The sequence below is a fragment of the Dendropsophus ebraccatus genome, chromosome 5, assembly GCF_027789765.1.
Source record: "Dendropsophus ebraccatus isolate aDenEbr1 chromosome 5, aDenEbr1.pat, whole genome shotgun sequence".
Lineage (NCBI taxonomy): Eukaryota > Metazoa > Chordata > Amphibia > Anura > Hylidae > Dendropsophus > Dendropsophus ebraccatus.
This window is the reverse complement of record NC_091458.1, coordinates 119,737,548-119,749,770: the sequence shown is the minus strand read 5'-3', so window position 1 is coordinate 119,749,770 and position 12,223 is coordinate 119,737,548. Positions and strand designations below refer to the sequence as shown.

The window sequence follows — 12,223 nt, the reverse complement described above, 5'->3', positions numbered from 1 at the left end:
TTATTTTTCTTGTAACTGAGCTGGTTTTCAGCTTATTTTGGGGGGAAGTTGTATAGTTTTTATTGATACCAAGTTTTACATATATATGACAATCATCTTTTATGACTGAGGCGGATTGGCCAAATACAGCAATTCTGACACTGTTTCTTTAAATATTATTCAAAGAGTGCACCATGCTGGCATAATAGTCTTTATAGTCATAGCTTGTGTGGTTACAGATGTGGCAATACCACAGTTATTATTTTTGTACAGTGTATTGTATATGCCAGCAGCATTATGCGCACGGGCTATCTACACAGCTGGGGTAGGGGGGCATCCATGGCAGGCTTCAGAAGACCCCCCGGGACTGCCATGGAGATGGATCAGAAGCCGGACGTCACTGCTAGACTTCTGATCAGGCAAGTATACGGCATTACCCCACCGGAACCTGTTACATGCTGCTGTTCTATTTTGACTGCAAGATATAACTGAGTAAAATAATTTATCCATAAGAAGCGTGTCCTAATAATGTGGTTAGCTACAATTTTACTTTCAATGTCACTTCAGAAAACTTTTGATATGTCAGAGACATGTCAAAAGTTTTGACCGGTCCGAGTCTGAATGTTCAGACTGTACCGCTAGGGAACAAGAGCCTGGAGAAGATGCGCTGCCGGCTCTGTGTCATGTGATCAGTCGGGCTCCATAGAGCTCCATTATAATTCCGACTGATCACCTGACACAGTCGGGAGAGGTTGCGCTGCAGCACGTCTTCTCCGGCTCTATCTCCCGATCGGTACAAGGCTCAACATTCAGACCTGGACCAATGAGACCTTTTGACATGTCAAAAGTTTTCTGAAGTGACCGTGACACTTCATGGGTAAAATATCCAGAGCAAAGGCTTCTTCCCTGTAGGCAGTTACAGCGGGAGCCTGGCTGTCACACTGACCCCTGATCTGCCAGGATGTTGGGGCAGGAGTGCAGCGCTTACCCAGGTCACTTAGAGGTTAATGATAGATTTTCTTTCCTCCCTATTCTGCTGTTCTGGGGTCACTCCCACACACTGAGCCCCACAGAGCTAGCTATTCTCAGCTAACACAAAAAAAGTATAAAATGAACATTCAACTCAAGGGGTTGTCCTTTAAGAAACTACAACTCCCAGCATACCTGGAGAGCTTGCTAAGTGTATGGCATTGTGAGAGTTGTGGTAGAATCCTGTTGTTCATTGGGGAATGGCGGCCACAGACACAGCTGAATCCAGGATGGATTGTAACTAGAAATGGCTGGGCCCCATAGCAAACTTTTCGATTGGGCCCCCCTTCATTCCTTCCTGACTACTTAGCTGTCAAGTCTAGTCCTACCTGCAAGCGCTCATCAGGAGTGCTTGCAGTTAAAGGGACATTTGCGGAACCCTGGATGCCCGCTTGGCCACCTACTGCTGGAAATGATGACAGTTTAGGGGGCTCAACATGTTGCAAGAGCAGGCAATGGGGGCCCCCTGATGTGGTGGGCCCCATAGGAGCTGCTATGTCTGCTACCGTGGTAGTTACGCCCCTGGAGCCGGGTCAGCAGGTGGTTTCTCTCTACCTCAGCCCCACACTGAGACAAACCACCCGAGTGCTATGGCAGATAAGCCGGGTTAGCCCCTGCACATCACGCCTGTCCCGCCTTATGACCGCACAGCCGGCACAGCTCCTGAGGAAGACTCCATAACTCCTGATAGGAAAAGGAAGCGACGTCACGCGAGAATCCTGCGGAACGTCACACGTTCAAGTTCGGATCCGGGCTGCTCTCCTCGTTACTAATGTGCGCTGTGTTGTTCTTTTTTTTTTTCCCCTTCACTCTTTTGTGACGTAGCTGCCGCTTCTAGAAGCTGATTGGTCGAGGCGTGGAGAGAAGCGCACAAGCTCCTCCCCCGCAGTCCCCGCCCCTCAGACGGTGTCCAGAGCAGTAAGCCGCAAGCGCTGGGCTTAGGTGAGTGTGAGGCCGCTATGTCCCAGGTGTGAGGTGTGGAGAGCGCGGGGTCATGTGTCCGCCTGCCGCGCTCCTATCTGCGGGGGCCGTGCTCGGTGTCCCCCGTGGATGCGGAGTGTGCCGGCCGAGGGCTCGCGGTGCAGCCGGAGGAGTGTGCGGCTGCAGCCCGGCTGTCCTCCGGAGGATGCCGGTGTATGTAGCGGCGTCGGTGACCTCTTCCCTCGGCGTGTGTCCTTCTCGGGCGCCCACGTGTGTAGGAGCCTGAGCGGCCAGGAGAGGCAGCGCGTGCGGGGAAGGGGGTGGCGTCAGCCGGGAGCGGGGCGCTGTGATTGCCCGGGGGAGCCCCGCACGTGCACCGCTCCGCCACTGCCCCGGGCGGCCTGCAGCCTATAAATAGCCCGGTGCCGGCCTGAGGACATCGGTTATTTATATACACGGACGGGTGGACGGTATCCGGTGTGTGTGTGGAGGCCCCGGGGTGACCGCGGCGGCGGAGGAGGGTGTGAGCCCAGCATGGTGGCCCGGCGCCTCCTGACAGCTGCACAATGGCGGAGCTCCCGGCTGACCCCACACCCCACCAAGGTCACCCCGACTCCCACTGCAGGTCAGGCTCAAAGGTCAGCGGCTCCTCCGCCAGCTCCGGGCCCGGGGAGGCCGCCCATGTGTGACATTGGGGAAATCCGTGCCCGGCGCCCCCTCCCCCACCCCGTGTGCGGCCACAAGTGTCACCAGCAGCCGCACACATGGCACGGGACGACCTCTGCCACCGCTTCTAGAACTTTTCTGGAGTTCTTCAGCTGCACATCCCCCCTCCCCCCCAGCAGCCGGTAACCTTGTGCTATAGAGGGAGCATGCTGCGGCACAGGTGCAATGGGAGGAATATTACATATATTACAATGGAGCCTCCTGTCATTTGGTCTCTACATAAAATTAAGTTTCCTTTAATCAGAGCTTTTTTTTTTTTTTTTTCTCCCTCCAACTTTTAAACATGATCTAAAACCACACCCACTGTTGGGCTGTTCAGGTTGTAGCCTTGTAAGAGATCTGCAGGATGTCTGTCAGAGGACTTCACACTTGGGGTACTATTCCACAAAGCAAACTTTCAACGATAAACTATCTCAAACGACCGCTATGGCGAACGACCCAAAATTGTTCACCTAATTATAACCGTTCATGTGGTTATCTTGTCGTCGCTGCTGCAAACGACGTCTTATTAAAGGGAACCTGTCACCCCCCGTGCCGGGGTGACAGGCTCCCGACCCCCCGTTACAGCCCCCTATACTCACCTGATCCCGCCGGGTCCCGCTTCTGGATCCGGTCGGGTCACGGAGATATCAGCCCGGCGCGTGCGCTGATAGATGAGTCCAGCGCTCATAGAGAATGATGGAGCGCTGGACTCACCAGTCATTCTCTCTGAGCGTTGGACTCATCTGTCAGCGTGCGCGCCGGGCTGCAGCAGCTGATATCTCCGTGACCCGGCGGGATCAGGTGAGTATAGGGGGCTGTAGCGGGGGGTCGGGAGCCTGTCACCCCGGCACAAGGGGGGACAGGTTCCCTTTAAGGTGCGTTTACACAGAGATTTATCTAACAGATTTTTAAAGCCAAAACCAGGAACAGACTATAAACAGGAAGCAGGACATAAGGAAACACAGATTTCTCCTCTTTTCTAATACATTCCTGGCTTTGGCTTCAAAAATCCGTCAGATAAATCTGTCAGTGTAAATGCACCGTTACATGCAAACGGTCAACGATAAAAATAGGTCCAAATTTTATCAAACGACTAACGATTTCTCGTTGGACGTTTATTCGTTGTCTATTACACAACGATTATCATTCAAATATGGACGATCTAACGATTTTTCGAACGATAATCGTCCCGTATAATAGGGCCATAGAGCTTATGACAGCTTTTCTAGTAGTTGATGGCATAGCGTCCCATGGGAAATGTGCCACTTAGCCAGATGCTAAGGCTAAACTCCTCTTTGGTGTCTGGCTGAGCAGGGCGTTTCTTGTTGGGGCAAAGTGTTTTCTGCTACCAGGAAGTAGCTGTAGCAGGTGGGCGCTCATTTACTATACTTACTATAATTCAGCCTCCTTGAGGCCACAGAATATTTTTGCTCTCAGCACTAGGGATCGTGGATAAGTTTGGTAAATCCCAAACCAAACTATGTGCACGGACATTGTTCTGCGGACCGGACCTCGGAGCTCCCGGCATCATGATTAGTTACAATGTCGGGAGCCCTTGCTTTAAAAGTGTAATAATAAAAGTATATAATACCTCTTCATGCACCCATTGTCTTTCTCACGCTCCCCACTGCATCCAGTGTAACTTCAGAGGCCGGCTCTGAAGTTGCGGGGAGCGTGAGGAAGATATCGGGGAGCGTGGAGAGGTAATGAAGGAACCTTATTATTTTCTTTATACTGTCATCAACTGTTGGCCGCACATCATTAAATGGCAATTATTTTAGGTTTACGACTAGAGATGAGCGAACCGGGTTCAGGTTCGAGTCCATGCGAACCCGATCGTTCGGCATTTGATTAGCGGTGGCTGCTGACCTTGAATAAAGCACTAGGCTATGTGGAAAACATGGATATAGTCATTGGCTGTATATATGTTTTCCAGACAACCTTAGAGCTTTATCCAAGTTCAGCAGCCCCAGCTAATCAAATGCCGAACGTTCGGGTTCGGAAGGACTCGAACCCGGTTTGCTCATCTCTATTTACGACCTAAAGACACAATCAGCCAATGACTGTCATTGGCTGATCGTTGTCTTTGTAAGGGTCCATTTACACAGAAAGATTATCTGACAGATTATCTGCCAGAGATTTAAAGCCAAAGCCAGGAATGGATTTGAAGAGAGGAAAACTTTCAGGCTATGACCTGATCTCTATTTATAGTCTGTTTCTGGCTTTGGCTTCATGTAAATGGACCCTTACACGGAGCAATGATCTGCAGAATCTGCCTGATTTGGCAGAAGATTCCACCATGTAATAGGGCCCTTAGCCACAGAATGGCTGAGTGAGCCTGCTACTTTATATCGCCAGCCCCAAGGGTACACAGGGGAGCCTGGTCAGTGTGTTGCTTCACCCACCTCCTCCCCAGGCATAGACCTTTATGATGCTTTTAGACGGAGCGATAATTCGCACGATTAACGATTTTGAATAAACGGATGTGTTTTTTTATAACGATCAGCGTTTAGACTGAACCATACATCGTACGGAAAAATCGTTTTGCGAGCGCTTAAGCCTCTCACACAGGTTAAATTGGTGAACGACTGTTTAGACGGAACAATCTGCGAATTTTTTGCGAACGACAATTTAAGAACATGTTGAAAGATCGAAATGAACGATTTCTCACTCGTCGCTTGATCGTTTGCAGCATTTACACGTACGATTAGCGTTCGAATCCGATTGTATTCGAACAATAATCGTTCCGTCTAAAAGCACCGTTAGTCCTGGCCAGACAGCTGCTTTAATATTGTGTTTAGAAGAGTTTAGGGCAGCATAAAAAAACACTACTCCTACTGTTTGCCACTTGTTTCTATTAACACATAGGAAATGCTTGTGTTTCAGTCTCTAGTAGTCGTGACAAAGGGAACTGGTGCTATCAGAACAGCATCAGTGGAGGCAAGTTAGGATTAAAAAAAATAAATAAATTAAGCCACCCTGTACTTTTCTAAAGTTAATGTGCTGACATACAACTTTAAGTTCACCCTTTTTGAGTCAAATCCTAATTAAAGGGGCTCTCCGGTTAAAACCTGCTCCTTATCCACAGGTGCTGCTCTCTGGCGGCTCCATAGAGAATGAATAGAGCCGCGGGTCACGTGCCAACACCCGACTGTATTCAAAACAAAGCTGGGGGCCAAGCTATAGGTTTATGGGGGGCACGGAATTGTCCCCCCCCCCCACTATGTAAGTATTAGTTGGGGGACCCCTATAACCATAGCTAGGAGCCTATGACATGCATTCTGCAGACTTCCATATAAAATAGTGCTGCATGCTGGCTATTTTGTCCAGTAGAGTGCCGGACACAGTGCCAGAAACCATTTTATTTAATGAGATCTCTCTTGTGACGCCAGTCATTTAACAGACCTGTCGCCTCCATAATTATTCTGCTACTATGATAGAGGAGAACAATGGAAATTCTTACCACAGGTGTGAACAAGCCTTTAGGTGAAAAATTATGTTCATTAAACAGGCATTGAGTGGCATGCAAAAGCTTGGGCAACCCTGGGCATTGCTTTGGCAAAATTACTATAAGGATCCTATTATGCTAAGCTATTAACTATTGCAAACAAGATTGTTTATTGTTAACCTGAAATCGTTCACCATATTACACGGAATAATAGTTAGTTAAGATCGTTTACTCCATCTGATCCCAGCAAAGAATGAACGATGTGGAATTATGCTGCGTTTATGCAAAGCGATAATTCGCCCAATCAAACTATTTTGAAGCAACGATTTGGTTTTTAGAACGATCAGACGAATAAATTGTTAAAAAAATTATTGTTATTGTGATAGCTTTTTAGATCGCTTAAGCCCATCTTTCACATAGGGTGAATCTTTGAAAGACTGTTTACACAAAGCGATCTGAGAAATTTTTAGCAAACGACGATTTGAGAACATGTTGAAAGATCAAAATGAACGATTTCTCGCTCGTCTGTTGATCATTTGCTGTGTTTCCACGGAACAATTATCGCTCAAATGCGATCGTTATTGCGAAAATTTGAATGATCGTTCCGTCTAAACGCAACATCACACTGAATGATTAACGATTTTAGAGTCAGATCTAGATCAACGAGAGACAAAAAAGATTTTTCGATCGTGGCCTGCAATTACACAGAGCGATTATCGTTTAAATTCAAACGCTATAACTGTTTATTGCACAATGATCGTCCCGTGTAATAGGGCCCTCACTGTGAACAGTTAAGCATGTTAAAGATGAAATGATCTCCAAAAAAAGTTAGATGAAAGACTTTTCATTATTGCAATCAATATCTGAGTTTTGTGAAACAAATGATTGAAGTACTTTGCAGATATATGGGAATCCAGGGAGATAGGAACGCTCGGATATTTTTCTCGGACCTGAAATAACCTGTTAGGGCTCATGCACACTTTTCATGAATGACGGAACGTGCAGACCGTGGGCTCGGCCGAAAGTGTTAAAATCTTTCCTGGACTTCCCCAGATACTGAGTCCATTGTGCAGCTTTTGATCTTCACAGTCTGTGATTCACGAGGCATGTGGCCTTAGGCTGCATTCACACCTTCCGTTTTCCGCACGGAACACTGACAAGGACTGCCTGTAACTGAGTGTTCTCCACTAGAAGCAGCATAATGTTTCATAAAGAACAACTTTATTGCACTATACTGTTTGGATTTTCTTTTTGAGGTCTGTAGATGTTTTTTTCCCCTAACTACTAAAACATCAGGAGTGTTTCTTGCAGAGACAACATGACCCTCGTCTCCAGTTCACGAGTGGTTTGTAATTAAGCTCCATTTACTTCAATGGGACTGAGATCCATTCCAAACCTGCACCCTGAATAGAGACAAGAGCGGTGCTGTTGCTGGAAGAAGGTGGCCATGGTTTTTGTAGCGTTGGATAACCCCTTTAATGTCTATAGCAAGAAATTTGCTGTCACTATCTGTCTAGCTATCTCTTCTATATGTAAATGAAGGTTCTTTATCAGTTACAATAAAACATAGGTGTAAGTATGGATCACATACATAGTTTTTCTTCTCTGACCATTGGTTCTGTGACTTTGAACACTTTCAGGGTTTTCTTCTATCTCGTGTTGGAAGTATTTCTGGCCTTCCTAAGGGCTCAGTCAGTGCATTTCAGGTCAGGTCAGTAACCAAATACATTTTACCAAGGCTTTTAACCTCTTGCTTGGTCTATCCCTATTCATTATGGTACTGTTCTCAGAGCACTTTCATGCAACAGGATGTCTAGTCATCCACTTTAAGTGCTTTACCACCCTTCTCTTGGCTGTATTATGTTAGTTACTAGTGTAGCTTCCATTTTAACTGTTGTAGTCTAGGCACTTTTTAATGTGCTTTGCTGGCTTATGCTGACAAGTCAGAAGGTTTGCCGGTTTATAAGGAGGCAGCTGGCATAGCCTAGGTTTGTTTGCAGAAGCCTGCTGGTGTTAATGTTCTTATCACGAGAGTGAAACCTTTGGCGCACATTTAAGTAGATCTGCTGTTCAGCCTGTGTATAGGGAGCATGAATAATGGAGAGGCTTGAGAGATCAGATACTGAAGCATAGGGGAAAGAACACCAGCAAGAATGAATTAGCTAGATAATACAACAGTATGAGGAATGGGAATAAACTACTTTGCCTTTGTTTAGGAAAATGGCATCTGGTTCAGGATATGTGGTGCAATAAGGTGGCACCAGGTATGTTGCTCCCCCTTTAACGCTATTCCAGCAGGTGTTGCCAAAAATACAGAGATGCTGTACAAGAACTTACATGCAAGCGATAGCTGATATACTGGCACCCTTGTGAAGCAACTGATGTATATATTGATGTCCATGCAGCCTTTGGTGTATATAGTAATCATTATAGTATATACTTTACCTCTCCATTCTCCCTTGTGTTCTTCTGGCTTCTCCTTGCAGCTGCTTCTGGCACTGCTGAAGTAGTCTCTGAAATGTCAGGCCGCTCAAACAATCACTAGCCAAGATGGCACAGTGCCGGAGCTTGTGATTGGCTGAGCAGCCTGTTAATGCACAGATTGCTATGTACATGCCAGGGGAGCATAGAGAGGTAAAGTTTATGACTTTCCTGTACACATTCCTCAGCCATTAACCGCACATCACTATACACTATCTACGCAGCTGTAAAAGACAAAGATCAGCCGATCACTCTGCAGAGCGATATCTGCAGATTTGGCAGGTCATCAGTCTGTGTTATAAGGCTCTAAGTGACTGAGAAAAGTATCTGCTTTCCTCTTCTACGTACGAATGTTACAAAAGAAAGGAGGGGAAAAATTGAACTGATCCTGGCAAGAGGAAGTATTTAAGGTTTTCCTTTTGAGATCCTGTGAGTGTCTTGGAAAATAAATGTAAATGCAACAAGTTAAAAAAAAAAATCCAGTTTATTGCAGCAAAACTGTGTGCAGACGCAAGCAAACTGCTTACTTCTCTGCCCCAGTTCTGGAGTGACCAAAAATCCGTTTTGGGGGACTTAGTTCCTCTGTAACCAGGAAGTACAGAACTATCAGCAGGTTCTTGTATCCCCCAGCAGCTCTTCACCTCATGTTGGCAGTATTGTAGTTAATTTTTCTGTGCTTCCTGGCATTCTTGATCATTTTGTTTAAAGAAGATATGCAAAATGCGCCTTTGGAACGCTATACTTATTCATATACGCGTAATAATGGCGCTCGTTAGCTTTTCCTTGCACATGCACGGTAATGAGCCATTGCTATGCATATATAAATATGCATGGTGGGCGAAGCAGGCTGGTCGGGCCGAGATTGCGTGCTATGGGCAGCGATTCACATATCTAATCAAAATGCTCAAGAACATCGGAACACACGGAAACCTGAACAACACTACCAACATTGGGTAAAGAGCTGCTGGGTGATTTGATAACACCAACCTGCTTATAGTTCACCATCACCATGGTTGAGGACCATCACAGTCTATAAGATAAAATTCTCCATAGTTTGTCATCTACAGACAAAAAATAGCAAAAAAAGGGAAGTCTGTGGTAGAGAACAAAGTATTACTCCAATGACCACATCAGTAGTGTCCAGATGAAATATCAAAGCAATGGTTGTTGCCCGATGGCGCACCCTAACGTGATAGTAAGGGGGGGGATAGGGTCGACTGTAGGGCAGGTCAGAGAGGGTGACATCATGCTGGGAGCAGGGCTGGAGCTCAGACAAGATCCAGCCAAGCCTCCTGTGACATCAGAGGATGATGTGTCGTCTATAGAGTGGGAGGGAGATGCCAGGAAGCAGCATACAGCGCACCTTTTATAGTTGTATTTTCTCCCTCCTGTCAAGGGTAAGCATGCTGACGCCAATACTATTACTGATAACGTTCTATCAGAAAGTTATGTCTTGGGGTGATAGTTTTATCTAAAGGGAATCATTCAGCTGTAATTTAGATTCCGAACTGCTGACCGTTCTGCCAGACAAATATATGGAAGGTACTACGTGTCTCCTTGCCCTTCCAGCTATTTAAAGGGGTCATCCAGCGCTACGAAAACATGGTCACTTTCCCCCCTCTTGTCTCCAGTTCAGGTGTGGTTTGCAATTAAGCTCCATTTACTTCAATGGAACTGCGTTTCAAACCCCACCCAGTCTGGAGATAAGAAGGGGAAAAGTGGCCATGTTTTTGTAGCGCTGGATAACCCCTTTAACAACGTCTGCGCTCTGGAACATGAATTGCCGCTAACAGATTCCCTTTAAATACATTTTTATAATGCCGTTGTATGTTTTAAAAGAAAATATATATATGCTTGCAAAGTAATATAATACGCAGTATCTCTTTACTAATGGAAGAACAGCTCTCAAGATCCTCCAGGCACTGTCTCCAAGGCCTTATTCACACTTGTGAATTGGTCAGTATTTTGTATCTGTAAGCCAAAAATGAGTATCCTAAACAGGGAAAACATATGGAGATATGTGGCACTTGTGTGTTTTGGACAACTCCAGGTTTTGGCTTACTAATACAGCTACATAATAAGCTCTACCAGATGCAAGTGTGAATGAAGGACAGAAATAGGTAAAAACTTTGAAAGTCTGTTCTCATTCTTGGCACCAAAAGATCTATGAAAACAAGTTTGCTGATTTTAAAGACTTAAAGTAGACAATCCTGGAATAATAATTACAACTCAGTGAGATCCTGTTCAGCTTTCAGCCGAGCACATGATCCCAGAGGAGTTAGCTAACCCTACAAGGGTATGAGCATTGGAAGTGTTTACTGTAGCCCGGCAGTCTGACAGCCACAGCTTGTAGGCCGGACATCGGGGGCAGGCAGTGCATTGTGAAGTAATGCAGAAGCCCCTGTCTGCTGTATAAGTATGTGATGCCTCTCTATATAACCTAGCTAAAAGGAAGTTTAGTTGTTTGCAACGGCAAGACTTCTGTTCAGAGTATTAACAGTATAAATATCTGTGCATATAAATGGTGGTGGGGATATTAAAGTGAATCTGTCAGCTGCAATTCAGATTCCAAGCTGCTGACACTATAAGCAGTTAGGTCAGTGAGACACCGTATGCATTCTTAGGGCCCTATTACACGGGACGATTATTGTGCGAGAAATCGTTAAATTGTTCGTATTTAAACGATAATCGTTCTGTGTAATTGCAGGCAACGATTGAAAAATCGTTCGTATGTCGTTGATCGTTGATTTAGATCTGAACCTAAAATTATCGTTAATCATTCGCTGTAATTCCACTTTCGTTCGCTCAAGTTCCGCGTTTTTTCACTAATCATTCAGTGTAATTGCACATTGCCCATTGTTTTGCCAGGATCAAAAGTTGTAAACGATCGCAATAACGATCATAGTAACGATCGTAACTAACGATTATCGTTCGGTGTAATATGGTGAACAATTTCAGGTTAACGATAAACAATCTCGTTTGTGGTAGTTTATCGTTAATCGTTAAAAGTCGCTCTGTGTAATAGGACCCTTACATGCTGTACTTGCCTGTGTCCATAACTTAGTCAGAGGGGTTCTAAAGAGCTGAGGGTCAGAACGGCGCCTCATTCCCCCCTCACATTTGAAAAAAAAACTAAAAAACTTTTTGACTTCTGGCTTAGAAATAGAGTATATAATCCAGCACTCAGCATGTGTTTACTGGAGTAGAAGCTTCGCAAGACTTTGCAGTAAGATTCACCAGCATCTTATCCTCAGCTTCCACTTTCCTCCTTTATGATAAATATATATTTTATATACTAATATCCTGGTATAAACTACATATCTGTGGGCATGTATCTAATCCCTTCTGCCACAACATACAGTTGCGTCGTGCTGTAGGTATAGGGGAAAGGGAGGACACAACATGACCCCTCTCTATACTGTGCAGCCCCTGTGGGCGTTCTAAACACGACGAGGGGAATAAAACGTGCAAAAATGAAAATTAAAGATGCTAAATTTTGCCCAAAACACAGGAACTTAGATTTTAAAATTGTAGGGTCATATGGGCAATTTGCAGTAGCGCATGTGTTTTCACAATGTCATTGAATGCAATAAAAACCACAGACTTATTGGTGGTTAATAGAATCTCATAACTGGTGGTCAGTAGTTTGAGTAATAC

General features: G+C 45.4%; 1 protein-coding gene across 1 annotated transcript in view; it reads left to right on the top strand.

The window, feature by feature from the left end:
• Window positions 1–1,891: 1,891 nt before the first annotated feature.
• Window positions 1,892–12,223, top strand: part of AKAP1 (A-kinase anchoring protein 1) — a 30,736-nt gene continuing 20,404 nt past the window's right edge. Inside the window, exon 1 of the mRNA XM_069971116.1 lies at window positions 1,892–1,950. The gene's annotated coding sequence lies outside the window, so the exon portion shown is untranslated. The remainder of the gene's footprint in view (window positions 1,951–12,223) is intronic.